This window comes from Littorina saxatilis, linkage group LG3 (genome assembly GCF_037325665.1).
Source record: "Littorina saxatilis isolate snail1 linkage group LG3, US_GU_Lsax_2.0, whole genome shotgun sequence".
NCBI classification, from domain to species: Eukaryota; Metazoa; Mollusca; class Gastropoda; order Littorinimorpha; family Littorinidae; genus Littorina; species Littorina saxatilis.
In genome coordinates this window covers 52,477,133-52,491,946 of record NC_090247.1, presented here as the reverse complement: position 1 = coordinate 52,491,946, position 14,814 = coordinate 52,477,133, and the positions used below count along the sequence as shown (strand labels likewise).

At 42.5% G+C, this 14,814-nt stretch overlaps 1 protein-coding gene across 2 annotated transcripts in view; it reads right to left on the bottom strand.

Annotated features, from left to right (window-relative positions):
* LOC138962612 (probable ribonuclease ZC3H12B) overlaps positions 1 to 14,814 on the bottom strand; it is a 94,806-nt gene that overhangs the window by 34,657 nt on the left and 45,335 nt on the right. The window lies entirely within an intron of this gene.

Sequence of the window (14,814 nt, the reverse complement as noted above, 5' to 3'; positions counted from 1 at the left end):
ACGATACGACTGTGAGCGCTCCTATTGCTTCACTTCAGCCCCATACAACTCCACCCACAATTTGAACAGTTTGAGTTCAACAAATTGTGCATTTTCCCGTCACTGGGCTGGGCGAGTGTTCAACAAATTTGAGACACCACACTGTGGGGTTGCGTTTTTTGAGTGGCGTTGAATTGTATGGTGGCCTTCTAGTGGCTAAAGTGATCATGGTATTTAGATGATATCACTCCTTGCGATTTTACGGATATTAAAGTGATACACGATGCTTTATCTTATCAAGTCTTAACGGTAACTTTTTAACTTTTTATCACCCCCCCCCTCCCACTCCCGTCATCTTCCCGTATTTTAACCAGCCCTCTCTATTTTTTTCCTTTTCCTTCGTATAAACAAATTCATGTCCAACATACGCAATTAGACATGACGGACAGTATAAGCCCCATCATTTTCGTTCGTTTTGCGATTTTTGTTGATTGGATTGGATAAGATTTACAGTCCAGTGAGGTTACCCTCATGGAAATTCGGGCTGCTTTCTCCCCGGGGAAAGCGAGCTGCCATACATACGGCGCTACCCATATTTTTTTTCCTGCATGCGTGTATTCATGTTTTCTGAGACTTAATGCTGTGTGAGATGGATTTTTTTTAACTTTATTCCAAGTCCCACGGGTATTTGATGGACATTTTTATCTATGCCTATACAATTTTGCCAGGAAAGACCCTCTTGTCAATCGTGGGATCTTTAACGTGCACACCCCAATGTAGTGTACACGAAGGGACCTCGGTTTTTCGTCTCATCCGAAAGACTAGCACTTGAACCCACCACCTAGGTTAGGAAAGGGGGGAGAAAATTGCGGCCTGACCCAGGCCTGAACACGCAACCTCTCGCTTCCGAGCGCAAGTGCGTTACCACTCGGCCACCCACCTGTTGGATTTAAACAAAATTGTATTCAAAATACAAGACATCAAACAATTAACAGTGAGCAACGAGGACACGAACTATAGCAAAACAAAAGCTTATAGTACGCGACCAAAACAATACAATATTACACACATCGTCATGATGCTAGACTTGACAAAATAAACCAGAAGAGTTCTGTTGTTATAAGCAAATCTTAGTTGACACTATCTTGTAATATATATATATCAGACATTTTGTCTGATGACGTTTTGTGGGAATAACACTGAACCTTCCACACGTGTGAGTTACAAAATGTAGTTCAAGTAATCTCGCAAGATATCGGTCATTCTGCAATGAAGTAAGACGCAATAACTATTAAATAGATCGCCTTCATTTTTGTAAATATTATAACCTTTGGTGCTAGTATGTCGCCATAGACTTAAAACGTTGGTTTGTGAAGTTAGAATCTCTTTTGTCGCGTTTGGGTGGTGCACAGCGACAAAAAAAAAAGGGTGGGGACATTTCGCGGTAATGCTTGTGTTTATCAACTAACGCTTGATTCTTACACGGCCGGGTTTGGGAGAACAGTTTTGAGAATCTCATGTTCCCCCGCCGTACTGACATTGTGTGTGTGTATATATATGTATGCGTGTGTGTGTGTGTGTGTGTGTGTGTGTGTGTGTGTGTGTGTGTGTGTGAGTGTGAGTGTGTGAGAGAGAGAGTGTGTGTGTGTGTGTGTGTGTGTGTCAGTGTGTGTGTGTGTGTGTGTGTGTGTGTGTGTGTGTATGTGTGTAAGTGTGTGTGTCAGTGTCTGTGTGTGAGTGTGTAAGTGTGTGTGTGTGTGTGTGTGTGTGTGTGTGTGAGAGAGAGAGAGAGTGAGAGAGAGAGAGAGAGAGAGAAAGAGGGAGAGAGAGAGAGAGAGAGAGAGAGAGAGAGAGAGAGAGAGAGAGAGAGAGAGAGAGAGAAAGAGAGAGAGAGAGAGGTGTTGGCGCAGAAAGCGGAGGGGGGGGGGGGGGATATGGGGGGAATGGAAATTTTTCTTTGTTCCGAGAGTTCAACAGTTAAAATAGCAAATTAGAAAAAACTCAGTATTTCTTTCAAAAAGTTTGCTTGTACAGCTGCCTCGTGTGAAAAAAATCAGAATTTTGAATTCGTTGGCAAAAAATCAGTCATAAGCCTTTGTAGAATTATTCAACAGCCTCTGAACAAAATTAGATGAACCCTTTTGAGGCGAGCTTAAAGTGTCACTTCGAATTAAAGTGAAGGATATGAATTATGTCTCTTGCTCATGCTTCCGTTAATGTCAATCACCGGGCGATTTATTAATTTATATGACACGAACATGCATATAAAAAGAATAATATACGTGACCCCTTGAACAACGGTTGATTAAGATGTAACATGCGTTACGTTTTTTGTTGGTTAATTTTGGAAGCAAAATTGTCACGATCGATGGAAATAGAGAGAGGAGAGAGAGACATAATAATGATAAGAATAAGAAGAAGGAGAAGAAGAAGAAGAAGAAGAAGAAGAAGAAGAAGAAGAAGAAGAAGAAAAAAAAGAATAATAATAATAATTTTTTTTTTGAAAGTTAGGCAAATTTCCGATTAATTTACGGACACTTTTTAATCTGAGACATTTTACGATTATTCTACGATTTTACGGTTATTTTATTCCAATTGTTTTTAGAAAGTTATATAATCTTACGATTAATTTACCCATTCGTTTTCCAAAAAATACATTTAACGATTTATTTATTGTAAATGTTTTCAGAAAATCAGGTAATCTTACAATTTATCAAAAACATTTTTCAGAGACATCGCCAATTGTACGATAAATTTACCCAAACGTTTTTAGAGACTGAGAGATAGGCAATTTTACAATTTTTTGCCCGAACGTTTTCAGAGAGAAGACAATGCTACCATTCATCTACCTAAACGATTTCAGAGATCTGTACAATTTTACGAATGATTTACCCCAACGTTTTCAGAAAAATTGGCAATTGAACGATTAATTGGACGGGCGCAGTGGTGTGCTGGATAAGACGTCGGCCTCCTAATCGGCAGGTCGTGAGTTCAAATCCCGGCCGCGGCCGCCTGGTGGGTTAAGGGTGGAGATTTTTCTGATCTCCCAGGTCAACTTATGTGTAGACCTGCTAGTGCCTTACCCCCCCCCCTCTCTATTCGTGTGTACATGCAAGCACAAGACCAAGTGCGCACGGAAAAGATCCTTTAATCCATGTCAGAGTTCGGTGGGTTATAGAAACACGAAAATACCCAGCATGCTTCCCCCGACATTGGCGTATGCTGCCTGAATGGTGGGGTAAAAACGGTCATACACGTAAAAATCCACTCGTGCAAAAACATGAGTGAACGTGGGAGTTTCAGCCCATGAACAAAGAAGAAGAAGAAGACGAACGAATAATTTACCTACACGTTTTTTTCCAGAAAGATATAGGCATTATTTACGATTAATGTATCCAAACGTTTTCAGAAAGATAAGCATTTTTACGATTAATTTGTCTAAGTTGGATTTTTAATTTTAATTTTTTTTTTATTTGGTTTTGTTTACAAAGAAAGACAGCTTAAGTATCAGTTTACCCAAGCGTGTTCAGATTGTTCGACTGTGTATCAAACGTTTTCAGAAAGATAAGACAACTTTACCATGGCCATGTTGGGTTTGATGCGTGCATGCCTGGTTTTCTCCTGTAGATGGGTGTCGGCACAGAAGGTCTGCCCGCTGTCCTCAGCCAACATGCTCCGTCTTCATGGCAGCTCAATTTTTTTATCGAGGTTCTCTCCTCTAGATCCGCCGTGTTTCGCCTAGGGGCTTGCGCTGCCTAGTTGATAGGGTCACCTCGTAGAGGATGTGGTCATAGACCACGCACGGTCGGTCTTGGGATAGGGAAACGTTATGCTAGTCCGGAGCACAGAACTTATATTAGATATAAGTTCTGTGGTCCGGAGGGATTACGCCACAATGGCCACCTCGCGAAGACCCAGGGTCCTAGACTAGGGAGGTCCAAGGGGGAGCACCGGGAGGGCTACCCCTCTACCCGCACCTCTAACACAATCCCTTCCCCTGGTAGCTTCATCCCCAAGGAGGAAACAAAGCTACCTGCAACACCCCACTTTACCATGAAATTAACAAAGTATTGAGAAAGACCAGCAAGTTTACAGTGAAATAACAACACATTTTTCAAAAACGTAAGCAACTTTAATTTACGATGAAAAGTTCCAAAAACTTTAGAAAGATAAGCAATTCTACGATTATTTTACCAAGCTCTTCTCATTCTTTTTTTCAGAACGATAGGCAAACTTACGATTAATTTACCAAACGTTTCGCAGAAACATATGCAAGTTTAGCAAACGTTTCTAAAAACAGTCTCATTCGCCAAACGTTTTCAGAAACATTGATAACTTTATTATGAATCCGCCCAAACATTAGGAAAGATAGGCCGTTTTATCAATATTTCTAAACGTTTCCAGACACATTGCTAAATTTACGACCAATAATTGACCGATCCTTTTCAAAAAGATTCGCAAATTTAAGATCGATTTGCAGAACGTTTTCAGAAAAATAGGTAATTTTATGATGAACAGAAGTGATGAGAAAAGGCAGGACACATTCATATGAAGAGTTAGAGGCAGTGTTACGACAAACTTACCGCAAACTTCACGCCCGCGAACGCATGCACCGAGGCAGAGGAGTTCGCTCACACCAAAAGAGGTACATACACGTCTGTGTGCACAATCAACCAAAGCAATGCACTTTCCTCAACGTTTTGAAATTTGAATCACACGTAGCGGTCGTGTGTGTGTCGACCCAACTTTGTGGGCGTTTTAACAATTGGAAAATCGCAGTTTGCGGGATTTTTTGTGTAAACGCGTAACACAGTTGTATAAGCTTTAGCTGAATTATTTTGCGTAATACCTCTTCAAATATGGTCGAAACAGGCGCATGCATCGCTTGGATTTGTTGTTGTGGGATGAACTGGTGGAAGAGAGAGAGAGAGAGAGATAGAGAGAGAGAGAGAGAGAGAGAGAGAGACAGAGACAGAGACAGAGAGTGAGAGACAGAGAGAGAGAGACAGAGACAGAGACAGAGAGAGAAACTAGAGAGAGACACAGAGAGAGAGACAGAGAGTGAGACACAGAGAGAGACAGAGAGACAGAGAGAGAGAGAGAGAGAGAGAGAGAGAGAGAGAGACAGACAGACAGACAGACAGACAGACAGACAGACAGACAAACAGACACAGACAGACTGACAGAGAGACAGAGACAGAGACAGAGACAGATAAAAGAAGAACACTTGTTCGAATATGGTCAAACACATGCATACATCACTTATAAATGTTAGATTTTGGATGAGTTGAGAATTCTTACTTTGTATGCTTAAAATTCGTGCATGCTTCAAATGATTTATTTTTGTGCAGTGGTCGACACGCATAAATAAATCCACTTAAATTGGTGCAGAACGGATCAGGAATTGTTTTGACATTAATTACGTACATCTGCCACATAATATAAATCAACTGTCAACCTTTGGTGTTGAATGAGTCAAGATTTTTAACTTTGTACGAATCATTCCGCCCATGTATTTCAGTTGTATAATGTCAAATATGGACGACACACGTAAATGCGGTGCATGTCCTGTAATAACCGACTGCTGGGATGGGTTAAAAGGATGAATTTAGAGTCTAATGCCAGTCTTTGGTGTAATTTTGAGACCCGTTTCAACACGAAGTGTCAAATATAAACAGTAGCGGCACGAATGGATGTCTCTGTTGATTGCCATGGGTTGGGTGGGGTGAGTTAAGAGTTTAGTTTTTATTTTATTTTATAGAAAGCACGTATACTCTTTAATGTAGCTGCGATTCATTACAGCCAATAAGAAATTATATGTAGCGTCTGACTTAGGCTATATTATGGGCACGCATATATGTATAGTCTATAATGACTGCTAGGTATAGGGTGTGGTAATATGAGATGATATCAGTGTGCGTAAGAGACAGGTTGGGCGTTACCTTTAAGCAAGTTTGGGAAATTTTTGAAAGGTCTGTTTTAACTATTACAATACAGTTATGCATTTTTCGGTTGACTGATACAGACTGGGTGGAGTGAGTTTAGAATTGAAGTGTTTCTAGGTTGCAATTTTAGTACACATTATTTTTTTCCCCACGAAGTGAAAGCAGCTTAACCGCTTCCTGTAGTGTCTATTTAAACATCAATTAGAAGCATGTAAAGAGAAGTATTTACAGTTGAACCTCCCTTGGCGACCACCTCTCAATAACGACCGCCTCTCGATAACGACCACCTCTCGATAACGACCACCTCTCGATAACGACCACCTCTCGATAACGACCACCTCTCGATAACGACCACCTGCCCCCAATGACCATCCAAAAGAATCCCCGACAAACTTTTTACTGTATGATTCTCCTTTCTGTAGCGACCACCTGTCGATACCGACCACTTTGGGCCTGTACCTTGGGTGGTCGATATAAACAGCTTCGACTGTTATACAGTTTGCGTGGAAACAAAAAGAAAACTCTGCAACAGCAACCAGTTTCGGTAAATTCTTCATCACATTTTTGTCAGACTGGGTCGCTCACTTCTTCAGGATGGTAATGGTAATAGTAATGGTAATGGTAATGGTTATGGTAATGGTAATGGTAATGGTAATACAAATCCAAAAACAGATAGACTGCCAACGTTCCAAAATTCAGAATAAAAAAAAACCCACCCAAGAATAGTAGTATAGTAATAGTAATGGTAATAGTTTGCGTGGAGTGTAAAATCAGAAATCAGCGTTTCCATGTTGTCATTTCAGCGTGGTTGTCAATGAATGAAGAGGAATATTTGTGTCCTATAGGCTATCAATTTGGCCTCTTTAAAGACAGGATTGGGGTAATCTATAATATGATATAATTATGTGGTTGTTCACTGGGACGCGGGAGTTTTTCAGGGGCAGCATTGCATCGACGCTGAACAGAGGGAGCGTGCGATGCAGCAACGGTCGCGGCGAACGTCCCAATGAGCAACGTTTTATCAGCGAATCTAGTCGGCGTTGTGTGGATACCAGCGGGTGGAGGTTTTTCGTGGAAATGTTGGCGTTGAAATTAAAAAGGCGTTTGTCATCATGCGATGGTTATAAATATGAGAGAGAGAGAGAGAGAGAGAGAGAGAGAGAGAGAGAGAGAGAGAGAGAGAGAGGGAGGGAAGGAGGGAGGGAGGGGGAGAGAGAGAGAGAGAGAGAGAGAGAGAGAGGGAGAGAGAGGGAGGGAGAGAGAGAGAGAGAGAGGGAGGGAGAGAGAGAGAGAGAGGGACAGAGAGAGAGAGAGAGAGAGAGAGAGAGAGAGAGAGAGAGAGAGAGAGAGAGAGAGAGAGAGAGAGAGAGAGAGAGAGGGGCACTAAAAGAATTAAACAATAAAGGGTTTCACCCTTGCGGGGTGGGTTTTGGGGAGGGGATGTAGACTGTGCGTTGGCTTTTTTCCCCCAGCGAACCGAAGGCATCTCGCTCATGTTTCGTTTAATTCATTTTTATTTTATATTTTATTTTAGAAATTTCATGTCAAGTCTTTCTAAGTTCAGAGCTGAGCAAGCCCATACGCAAGTGCCTCTGCTTATAACCTTTAATTGTTTTTACGCACATGCAAACCAGAAAAAGTTAATGTGAAAACAACTTTTGATAAATGCTGGTGTTAGTAATTTTCTTCTTCAGATCTTTTTGCCTCTTTTACAACTTCATGAATTTTCCAATTCAGAAAATAGCGGAGAAAATGTCTCCTTTTCAGTGAATATAGGCTCTCGCTCTTGTCCCAGATTGCAAGTGCTTCTCAAGTTACTGAATTTTCCGACCACTAAGGAAATCCACAGGCTTACCTTTTTTCTTACCAAGAAAAACTCATTTACGGTCAATTAAAATCCAAATTAAGGTACCTAGGTTGTAGTCGACATATGTTTGAGCCAGTGCACTGCTTTTTGGCTACGGCGAGCCTGTCGGGCAAATACCTTAACTTTTACACCGCCCCTTTAAAAGATATTTACAGGTCACATTGCTGTCAATATCGCTCCAGTAGCGTTGGTGGTTATAGCGAGTGAATATAACTTAGGCTTCTCTTACGCCGTAGTCGACGAGGAAAGAATGACGAATATCATACAGTCGAACCTGCCCCGGAAACCACCTGTCAATAAAGACCACCTGCCCATTAAGACCACCCCAACGGATCCCCGACGGTCTTTACGGCTATATAAATCACCTGTCCATAAAGACCACCTGTCTAAAGAGACCACTTTTGCTCAGTCCCTTGGGTGGTCTCTTTGGACACGTTCGACTGTATAATAAAACGCTCAAGGTATTGACACCTTTTCAACGAAATTTAGACAGGGTGGAAGTAATAGAGGTGGGTGAGCGTTGGAGTGGTAGGAACCAGAGCGGAATGAGGGTGGGGGGGTGGGGGGGGGGGTGAGCGGTGGGGAGTGGGGAGTGGGGGGGGGGTCGGAGGGGAGGGCCAGGGGGGGGGGGGGGTTGGAGAAGGAGGAGTAGGATTGACGACTGTAGCGGACTTCTAGGGATAGGTATTTGTATTACCTGTGTTATCATTGCTGGGGTTAAAGTCATCATTGCGGTCAGGTGTGGAATGAGGAAAGAGCACTTATACCGACCACGAAGGGCCATATCAGGGCGGTGCTGCTTTGACATATAACGTGCGCCACACACAAGACAGAAGTCGCAGCACAGGCTTCGTGTCTCACCCAGTCACATTATTCTGACACCGGACCAACCAGTCCTAGCACTAACCCTATAATGCCAGACGCCAGGCGGAGCAGCCACTAGATTGCCAATTTTAAAGTCTTAGGTATGACTCGGCCGGGGTTCGAACCCACGACCTCCCGATCACGGGGCGGACGCCTTACCACTAGGCCAACCGACTGGCAACGGTGTAAAGGCAGACATGTGTGCGTCTGTACATTCATAGATGATTAGATACACACATACATCCGGCAATACATACAGAGACACAGACACACCCGGTCGCAGGTATCTAAAGCACACACACACACACACACACACACACACACACACACACACACACACACACACACACACACACACACACACACACACACACACACACACACATCACGATCATATGATGCTGACTTGATGCTAATCGTGGTGATAACATTTAATTTTCACAAAGACTCCTTTTCTTCCCACATCAGAGATATAATTATCGAGACAGAGGATGATAAACATATGATCACGACAAACCTCATTAATAATAAGCTTTCGCAATATTAAAATAATAGCGATGGTCGGCCAACGAATCCGATTTCATTTCGCAGAGGGATGGGCGGATCGCGGACTACTGACATCACACGAAGCTCTGCAGCAGTGAGTTCGTCACAATACTGCACATGCTCTTTCATTGCACACTCCTCCCCTTGTTTTTACATTTAGTCAAGTTTTGACTAAATGTTTTAACATAGAGGGGGGAATCGAGACGAGGGTCGTGGTGTATGTGTTTGTGTGTGTGTGTGTGTCTGTCTGTCTGTGTGTGTGTGTAGAGCGATTCAGACTAAACTACTGGGCCTATCTTTATGAAATTTGACATGAGAGTTCCTGGGTATGATATCCCCGGACGTTTTTTTCATTTTTTCGATAAATACCTTTAATGACGTCATATCCGGCTTTTTGTAAAAGTTGAGGCGGCATTGTCACACCCTCATTTTTCAATCAAATTAATTGAAATTTTGACCAAGCAATCTTCGACGAAGGCCGGGGTTTGGTATTGCATTTCAGCTTGGTGGCTTAAAAACTAATGAGTGAGTTTGATCATTAAAAATCGGAAACTTGTAATTAAAATTATTTTTTTTATTAAACGATCCAAAAACAATTTCATCTTATTCTTCGTCATTTTCTGATTCCAAAAACATATACATATGTTATATAAAAGCAAGCTCTGAAAATTAAAAATATAAAAATTATGATCAAAAATAAATTTCCGAAATCGTTTTAAAAACTATTTCATCTTATTCCTTGTCGGTTCCTGATTCCAAAAACATATAGATATGATATGTTTGTATTAAAAACACGCTCAGAAAGTTAAAACGAAGAGAGGTACAGTAAAGCGTGCTATGAAGCATAGCGCAATCGCTACCGCGCCAAACAGGCTCGTCACTTTCACTGCCTTTTGCACTAGCGGCGGACTACGTTCAGTTTCATTCTGTGAGTTCCACAGCTTGACTAAATGTAGTAATTTCGCCTTACGCGACTTGTTTACTCACTATTGTAGATCTGGACAGGCTTTTACATGTCACAAGAGCATCCCTCCACTTTGACACGTACCAACAATCAATAACCTGAGTACTCTCTGTGCAGAGTATTTTCCAGAGTATTTTAAAGCAGCCATCCTGTTGATTGTTGGTGTGTGTCCAAGGTAGTCGTATCCCATTTTCAAAGCCTGGGTAGATCTAGATCTGCGAAATGTGTTTCACGGGCAGGACAGTGGCTTTAACGGATCTGCTCTGTAAGCATGTGGTCATGATAGTCTCCATAAACAACTGACCTTTCGAGCGACAAGCCTCTGTCACGAACGCCTACTTCTTAGATTGTCAACTGACATTTTATTGGATTTTATAGGACTGCATGTGAATACACTTGACTGTGGTCAGGGCGCGTGGGTGGTTTTGCACTGAGAGAGAGAGAGAGAGAGAGAGAGAGAGAGAGAGAGAGAGAGAGAGAGAGAGAGAGAGGAGGGGGAGAGAGAGAGAGAGAGAGAGAGAGAGAGAGAGAGAGAGAGAGAGGGAGAGAGAGAGAGAGACAGACAGACAGAGAGAGCCTGAGAGACAGACAGAGAGACAGACAGAGAAAGAGAGAGAGAGAGAGAGACAGACAGACACAGCCTGACAGACACAGACACACACACAGACACACACACACACACACAGGCAGAGAGACATAGAGCGACAGCGAGAGACTGGGAGAGAAAGAGAGACAGAGAAAGAGAAATCCGCGTGCCTCCAGCACTTGACATAAAACGGACACAGGCCACAACCTCACCTTGACCCTCCCCCCCCCCACCACCGCACTAGCCCAGTCACGATTGCCATCCTCCTTCGCACAAACTTTCAACCGACCAACCAACGACCAGTCCACGACCGCCACCACCACGGTTTCCGGGAATATCCGATCGCTGATGATACTCCAAGGTACAAAGATCAGCCTTTTGCGATTTACGATCTATAAAACTGCTGAACACATCAAAGACTCGTTCTTTCAGTTTCTCATTCGCATGGTCGCACCCATTTCGTGTATTTTTGTCGGAGTCTTCCGCGGAATTGCGCACGAGGTCCATTTAAAACCAATCAAAAGAACGATCAGTGCAGTTATTGAGCATTTCTTTATAAAATTCTTCAGACCGAGTCAACAACTTGAGTTATTGAAAAATCACACTCGACATGGATAGTCGTAGTTGCATGTTCCCGAACTGTACGTGTTCATTGACAAGAACATGTAACATAGAAACCAAACCGCTGGCCGTTTGAGTCATCAAATGAATCAGTTCCACCTTATTTCTCGGAAGTCGGGCTTCTTTCTCTGTACACTTGAATAGATGCGTTCTGGGAAATCGGAAATCCTGGACTGATTAAGTGAAGCGTGTTAAAAGTATTGATTGATTGTTAATTGATTCTGATCTTGGTGTTGCAAGGACATTTTTGATGACTGTTAAATATGTTAATTGCTGCAAGATTAATTCCGTCTTGACAAAGGTATGACTCTGGCTACGAGGGTTTTTTCAGAATCTGACTTGCTAGATTCACACACACACACACACACACACACACACACACACACTCAAACACACACACACACTCACACACACACACACACACACACACACACACACACACACACACACACACACACACCCCCACCACCCACCCACCCCAACCCCAACACACACGAAGAACGTTTGAGACCCCCCCCCCCCCGCCCCCTGCCATAAAAAAAGCCTAAAACTGAACTACATTATACGTTAATCTGCGGAAAAGGCTCAATACATCAAGACATATTATAGGCTAAAGTAAGCTTGTAACCGGTTTGTAAGCCTACTCGTGGCACGGTAAGGGAAGAAAACCAGTTTCCGCGTAGTGGATAGCTTTCCGTTCCTGTTCCATGCATGACTGGATGTGCTTGCTGAAAGCGGAAGTAATTCGTGTTCCTCTTCCTATTCCAGGTTGATTGCTGTTTGCTACCTGACTTAGCTGCAAAGTAACAGGTCACGAAGGAGAACCGTTTGTTAGAGTGCTATTATATATATATTACACGACGGTATTTTGTTTTGAATTTACTGACACGATTCAGGTTGGTTGCTTTCGGGTGTATATGTGTGTGTGTGTGTGTGTGTGTGTGTGTGTGTGTGTGTGTGTGTGTGTGTGTGTGAGTCAGTGCGAGTGTGGGTGTGTGTGTGTGTGTATGTGTGAGTATGTGTGTGTGTGTGTGTGTGTGTGTGTATGTGTGTGTGTGTGTGTGTGTCCGCGCGCGCGTGTGTGCACGAGTACGTATCATTCACAAGAGGAAGGCGAACAGACGAATGGGTAATCGTCACCATTGATTTCTCTGCTCTACCCCCCCCCCCCCCCTACCCCCCGCGCTCCCTGCATGTGTTAATTGTCTCCAATCAGGCTTGATTATTATTAGAAAAATCGATTTTTCCATCAAGAACAAACAAATCAGCGTCACAGGTACAGTTTACCGTACCCCATTAAATTGTTTATATTACACGATCCTCGCTTCAACTCCAGCCTACACACAAAAGAAAGATAACTCCGTAGAATTGCCGTTCTTGTACACAACAATGCACAGATGCAAATCAACAACAACAACAACAACAACAACAACAACAACAACAACAACAACAACAACAACAACAACAACAACAACAACAACAACAACAACAACGCCTCTTCCGTCAGAGGAAGGCCGTAAGTTAGGAACACCAACACCTTACAACTTAATGACGCACGATTTATGGAGTTAACTGCAGACCCTGAAGACAGCGAGCGAAGAGAGAGGCGTCCATTCATTGTTAAAGGCGTCACGACACGACACTGAGAAAGAGACAAGGTCCTAAGACGTATGTTCAGGTCAGTCAGTGGGGGCTCTTGTCATTGCAATGAGGGTAAAACAGTTAAAATCGCCACGGCGTATTGTGAAGAAGAACAAAACTGAAGAAAACGAAAGGAACGTCGTGTGACCTTAAAACAAATATTCACTTCATCAGCAAATCCACCCCCCCTCCCCCTCTCCAGAAGAAAAGCGTAATCTGGGTTGAATAGTGTCAGCGAATCGGAAGAAACTGTAGATTATTGCTTTTGTTTTGTTCTTCAATACTTATCTATTTTCCAGTTTTGTTTGTTTGTTCTTCAACATTTAAAACAAATGTCCGAACAGAGTTAAATGCAGAGAAAGAAAACAAGAAAGAAAGAAAGAAAGAAAGAAAGAAAGAAAGAATTGAAAGAAAGAAACAGACAAATAAACAGACATACAAAAAACAAAACAAAAAAGCAAGCAAACATAAAAAGACAACAACAACAACAACAACAACAACAACAACAACAACAACAACAACAACAACAACAACAACAACAACAACAACAACATCGGTTCGGCGGTAGTATCTGGGGTCATTCGTGTTACAATGGACACAGATTCTATCTGTCCGTTGCTTACGTTGAAAGGACACAAACACGCACCATGATTTCTTTCCGCTGACGCCAGAGGCAGCTAGGTACTCGTTGAGTGTATCAGTAATAATTTTAATCTCTCTCATGTTTGTGAACAGCGGCAATACAACGGGATTAGTTATCGCGTCAGCTCTCGTCATTGTACGTGTTTGTCGACTGAAAGTTGACGTCTGTTTTGAAAGTCGCCGTGTTTGTTTTTGCGTGTGCTGATAAGGCAAGGGATCTTCTCTTCAGACAAAAAAGGTGTTTGACAATGACAATGACAATGACTTCTTCTTCTTCTTCTTCTTCTTCGTTCATGGGCTTAGACTCCCACGTTCACTTGTGGATTTTTACGTGCATGACCGTTTTTACCCCGCCATTCAGGCAGCACACGCCGATTTCGGGGAGGCATGCTGGGTATTTTTGTGTTTCTATAACCCACCGAACTCTGACATGGATTACAGGATCTTTTCCGTGCGCACTTGGTCTTGTGCTTGCGTGTACACACGAAGGGGGTTAAGTCACTAGCGTCTGCACATACGTTGACGTGGGAGATCGGGATTCGAACTCACGACCTCCCGATTAGGAGGCCGACGTCTTACCACCACGCCACTGCGCCCGTCAATGACAATGAAAATGACAAATCTTTATTTAACGAGGGTAACAGAATAAGCATAGGTATACTTTTTTTGCATCTGGCCCTCGCCCTAAAGAGGGACTAAATCTACTATAATAACTACTACTACATAAATACATAATTAGTGAAATAGTATAAGTTGATGTACATGAGCGCATTATATAGAAACATTGTAGTTTATAAATGTTTATGACTAGGTGCAAAGCAAAAATGTGCAAATCAATTTAAAGTCAGAATACTATTATATGCAATAGTACTTTAACTCTGCAAGACGATAGATATTGTGCAAAACATCATAATTTCGTGAACAAAAACGATAAATCAAAAGTGAGTGACTGTGCCCGAAAGGAACATAACAATCTTTGCTTCAATGAACAACACAAAACAAGACTTGCGTAATATTGGAAGTGGGAGGTAACATGAATCTCCCTGACAGAATTCAGTGAGTGGCAGACAGGCACACAGACAGAAACACAGAAACAAACAATCATACTAATCGTGTCTGCCACTGAGAAGGAAACAAAATGAAGAAATGAGAAATTGGA